The sequence below is a fragment of the Mesocricetus auratus genome, unplaced genomic scaffold (assembly GCF_017639785.1).
Source record: "Mesocricetus auratus isolate SY011 unplaced genomic scaffold, BCM_Maur_2.0 Super-Scaffold_100013, whole genome shotgun sequence".
Classification (NCBI taxonomy): Eukaryota; Metazoa; Chordata; class Mammalia; order Rodentia; family Cricetidae; genus Mesocricetus; species Mesocricetus auratus.
The window spans coordinates 17013196-17019196 of NW_024429196.1; positions in this window are offsets into that span (position 1 = coordinate 17013196).

The window sequence follows — 6001 nt, forward strand, 5'->3', positions numbered from 1 at the left end:
GGGGGACATAACAATGGACACTGAGGAAATCAGGTCATACTTTGAAAATCTGTACTTCACAAAATTCGAAAATTTAAAGGAAATGGACAATTTTCTTGATTGATATTACTTACCAAATTCAAATCAAGAACAGATAAGCAATTTAAATAGACCTATAATCCTTAATGCAATAGAAGCAGTTATCAAAAAAAAGCCTAGGTCCAGATGGTTTCAATGCAAAGTTCTACCAGAAATTCAAAGAAGAGCTAATACCAATACTCCTTAAATTGTTCCACACAATAGAAGCAGAAGGGTCATTGCCAAACTTTTTACAAGGCAACAATTACCTTGGTACCCAAGACACACAAAGACAAAACTAAAAAAGAGAACTACAGATCAATCTCTCATGAACATAGATGCAAAAATACTCAATAAAATACTGGGGAATCGAATCCAAAAACACATCAGAAAAATCATTTACCATGATCAAGTAAGCTTCATCCCAGTGATGCAGGGATGGTTCAACATACAAAAATCCATCAATATAATTCACCATATAAACTGATTACATGATCATATTACTATAAGCCTTTGACACAATCCAACACCCCTTCATGATAAAGGTCTTGGAGAGATCAGGGATAACAGGAGCATGTCTAAACATAATAAAAGCAATATACAGCAAACCAGCAGCTAACATCAAACTAAATGGAGAGAAACTCAATTCAATTCCTCTAAAATCAGGACAAGACAAGGCTGTAGACTCTCTCTAATATTTCTCCAATATTGTACTTGAAGTTCTAGCTAGAGCAATAAGACAACAAAAGATCAAGGGGGTACAAACTGGAAAGGAAAAAAGTCAAACTTTCACTATTTTCAGATGAAGTGACCAGAAAACTCTACCAGGGAATTCCTACAGCTGATAAACACCTGTAGGAAAGTGTCAGGATACAAGATTGACTCAAAAATTCAGTAGTCCTACTATATCCATATGATAAATGGTCTGAGAAAGACATCAGAGAAGCATCACCCTTTACAATTGCCACAAATAATATATATTATCTCGGGGTAATGCTAAACAAACAAGTGAAAGACCTGTATAACAAAAATTTGAGTCTTTAAAGAAAGAAATTAAAGAAGATATCAGAAAATGAGAAGATCTCCCATGCTTTTGGATAGATAAGATCAACACAGTAAAAATTGCAATCGTGCCAAAAGCAATCTACAGATTCAGTGCAATCCCCATCAAAACCAGCATGATTATTCACAGACATTGAAAGAACAATCCTCAAATTTATATGAAAAAACAAAAGATCCTGGATAGCCAAAACAACCTTGTACAGTAAAGAATCTTCCTGGAGGCATCATTATTCCTGACTTTAAGCTGTCCTACAGAGCTATAGTCCTGAAAACAGGTTGGTATTGTCACAAACATAGACAGGTAGACCAATGGAATCAAATTGAAGATCCAGATTTTAACCCACACACCTACAACACCTGATTTTTGACAAATAAGCTAAAACTATACAATGGTAAAATGAAAGTATCTTCAACAAATTGTGCTGGCATAACTGGATGCTGGCTTGCAGAAGACTGCAGATAGATCCATATCTATTTTCATGCACAAAACTTAAGTCCAAAGGAATCAAAGACCTCAATATAAATCCAGTCATACTGAACCTCTTAGAAGAAAAATTGGGAGGTACCCTTGAATGAATTGGTACAGGAGACTGCTACCTGAACATAAAACCAGTGGCACAGACATTGAGATCAACAATTAATAAATGGGACCTCCTCAATCTGAGTACCTTCTGTAAGGCAAAGATCACAGTTATATTAAGACAAAGCAGCACCCCACAGAATGGGAAAAGATCTTCAAGAACCCTACATCTGACAGAGGGCTGATTTACAAAATATACAAAAAACTCAAGAAGCTAGTCACTAAAACACCAAACAATGCAATTAAAAAGTGGGGTACAGAACTAAATATATAATTCTCAATAGAGGAATCTAAAATTGCTGAAATACACTTAAGAAAGTGCTCAACATCCTTAGTCATCAAGGAAATGAAAATCAAAACAACTTTGAGATACCACCGTACACTGACCAGAATGGCTAAAATAGAAAACACCAATGGCAGTTTATGCTGGAGAGGATATGGAGAAAGGGGAACACTCCTCCACTGCTAGTGGGAGTGCCAACTTGTACAGCCACTTTGACAATCAGTATTGTGGTTCCTCAAGAAATTGGTAATCAGTATACCTCAAGATCCAGCCATTCTTCTCTTAGGCATATACCCAAAAGATGCGCATTCATACAACAATGACATCTGTTCAACTATTTTCATAGTAGCATTGTTTGTAATATCCAGAATCTGGAAGCAACCTAGATACCCCTCAACCAAAGAATGGATGAAGAAAATGCGGTACATTTCCACAATGGAGTACTACTTAGTGGAAAAAAAATGACATTTTGAAAGTTGCAGGCAAATGGATAGAACTAGAAGAAACCACCCTTAGTGGGGTACCCAGTCACAAAAAGACATGGCATGTACTCAGCCATATATGGATATTTGACATAGAGTAAAGGATTACCCAACTACAATACACACTGCCCCAATAGCTAGGAAACAAGGAGGATCCTAAGAGAGACATACATGGTCCCCTGGAGAAGGGGAAAGAGACAAGATCTCCTGAGCTAATTTTGAGCATGGGAGGAAGAGACAGGGAGTTATGAGAAAGAGAAGGGGAGAAGAGTAGGGTATAGATGAACATGAGGGAGCAAGAAAATTGATTAGGGGAAGAATAGAAGACAGCAAGAAAAGAGACACCATAATAGATGGAGCCATTATAGATTTAAAGAGAAATCTGGCACTAAGGAAATGTCCAGAAATGTAAAAGATTCCCCCCTCATAAGAATGTAAGTTGTAGTGGAGAGGCTACTTTAAATGCCCTTCCCCTATAATGAGATCGATGATTACCTTATATGCTATCCTAGAGCCTTTATCCAATAGCTGATGGAAGCAGAAGCAGACACCCACAGATAAACATTGAGATGAACTCCTGGAATCCAGTTGCAGAGAGGGAGGAATGATGAGCAAAGGGGTGAAGACCAGACTGGAGAAACCCACAGAAACAGCTGACCTGTACACGTGTGTCACTGTAACGATAAAAGACACACTTTATTGAGGGTATAGGTAACTGTTTACTGTAGAGAAAACGGGAAACCCAGATGAGTCAAGTAGTTTTCCCACTACAGAATGGGAAGCCGAAAAGAGAGCGAGAGGCTCTGCTGCTCAGTCGTTTATTCCTACCACTGTACACGCCTCTAGCCACGCCTAAAAGTGGGCCTGGCTAGCAGCATAGCTCACCGCCCTACCACGACCACATCCATGTGTGTCTCTAGTCATGCCCAAAGTAGGTGCGGTTAGCAGCCCGGTGAACTGCCCTATCATTACCACATCCGTATGCGCCTTTAGAGTGCCAAGTGGTTAATGGCAGAGTCCTAAGTTTCCCCCTATACATGTGGAGCTCATGAACCTCAGACTGATAGCTGGGAATCCAGCCTAGGCCCTGCTCCAAATGATGTGACAGACTTGGAAGATCCCTCATGGAAGGCCTCACTCTCCCTGGGGAGCAGAAAGGGAATGGGGATGGGAGCTGCTGGGGGACAGGGGAGGAGGTGATGGAGAGGGAACTGGGATTGACATGTAAAACAAGATGGTTTCTAATTTCAACAAAAAAGAAATAAAATGCAAAAAAATATGTTCAAAATATATTGTATAAAATTTTTTTCATGCAAAATTGATATGGGTGGAGGAAAATGCCATTTGGAACATTTTGCAGGCCAGACAACTTTAATCCAGTCAGCTAGAGAAGAATTATTAATTACATTTTAACTTCATAGGTAGAGAAAATGAAATTCCAAATAGTTAACACTTGAGTGTATAGCACAGGAAGTGGTAAATTAAACCCAAAAGTCTAACTGTAAAGTCTGTGCTTCTCCCCCATTTCATGTAAGTATTGAATCTGATTCTGTAAATAGAAAGTGTATGTGAATGCATGTGTGTGTTTGTGCATGTTGAGTGTGTTCTTGTCTTGTTTTGGGGTGTTGTTTCATGTAACAGGCAAACAATCTACAGACAGGAACACCACATTGGGTAAATTCCAGGCCTCATCTTATTTTTCTGCCCTGTGACTTAAGAAACAACAGTATTTTGATTCTGCATTGATGGTTTTCATGCTTACTGTCAGTACAGAGATGATTTACTTTCCAGAGCATATAATTAAGAGCAACTGTAATTCTTGCTATAATGCCAGGTTTTTTACAAGAGTTCTGAGACCAATGTCCTGGTCCCTGGGCTTGTGTGGTCAGTTCTGTACCTGCGGAGCCATCCTTCATTCACCTGTTGATTTTCTGCAGACATTTTAGAGGTGAATTTTAAAGCCTGACAGAAATATTGAGACCTTGGTTGGGTTTATATGAATTGTGTAGAGTAATTTGGGGAAAAGTAACACCTTTTGCATGTTTTCTACAAACTAAAAATGTTTTTTCTTTTTGTTATTAATTTTTTTAATGTCCTTCATTTTCCATACATTACCAGTTTGAGATATTCTGTATGCCTGTTAGGTTCCTTTCCGGGGATCTGTATTGTTTAGGTATTGCAAATGTTTTCATTTTCTCATCAAAATTGTCATTCTACATTGCCGTCTCACAGGATGCTATTCATTTATTACACAAGCATTGTGCTTGACATCATTGCTGAATTTTCTTACTTTGAATAATTGTTAGGTTTTCTTAGATGTTTATGTGCTATATCTGCAACCCTCAAAATATAGTTCCTGAGTCAGCAGCATAGTATCTGACAACAATGAAACGAACAATAAAACAAAAATGTGCTAGGGTAAGCCTGAGATTGAACTTGAGACTGAGCAAGCAAGTAGGTTAGTCTCTTTAGGCATTTGCTCTTCTTCAAAGACACGGTATCTCTCTTTCTGGATTAACAAGATGCAAGGACATCCAGGCTTTCATTCCCACCAGTGATGAATGGGGCTAAAGGTTGTTTTACATTCATGAAAGAACTTTATATTGCATTTAAATTTTAACATTACTTCGTTATTGAAGGAAATTTCAAATCATACACCCCAATTCTGTTCATTTTCCAATCCCTTGGTTTCTGTCCTTCACCCTTGCAGTAGCCCCCCAAATGAAAAAACAAACAAAATAAATAAAATCAATTAAACAACCAAATAAGAAAACAACTTTGCTCCTCTGCTGCTCCTGCCTCTCCAACACTTCTTTATTTGTTTCAGTGGCATTGGGAGTTGTGCTGTGTCACATAGTATACTCTATTGTCCTATCAGCTTTACTTGCAAATGTTCATTGCAATGAGTCATTGGTCTGGTTCAAGGCCTCTGGTTTCTGGTTCATCATTACCAGACCCTCTCTGAAGCTCCTTTCAGAAACCCCACTGCTGCCCCAAGTCATGGAGATCCTGTGGGTCTCATTCCACAGGACAAGTCCCTTCACACACTCTAGAAGGCCCTGGATGTGGGCCTGGGAAGTAGTTGGGTTGGTCAGACCTGGCAGCTGGGGAGGCCTATCAGGCACGGGGCCAGCTTTCTTATGCAAATGCCATCAGGACCAGTTCTCTCACGGCCATGGTGGGGGTGGGGCCCTTTCTCCTGGGTGTAGGGGTATAGCTCTCCTATGCCCAGGTCCTTGGGGCCAGCTCTCTTGTGAGAGTCAGGGTCAAATTTCTTTTTACAGTGTCTAGTGAAGGGCAGGACCAGCTTTTCCAGGGCCATCAAAGGGCAGGGTCAGCTCAGCCTGGACCTCAGATTCCATTAAGAATGGTTCTTATGGCCCCCTATTGCAACACAGGTAACAGATATGAATATAGACCCCCAACTGCATCAGGACCATTGATGTAGACATGGCCTTCAGCTGCAGCTTGGCCCAGACATCACAATGCTCCCTGTGGCAGTTCAGGCCACTCAGACCATATGGCCCTGGTGGCAGC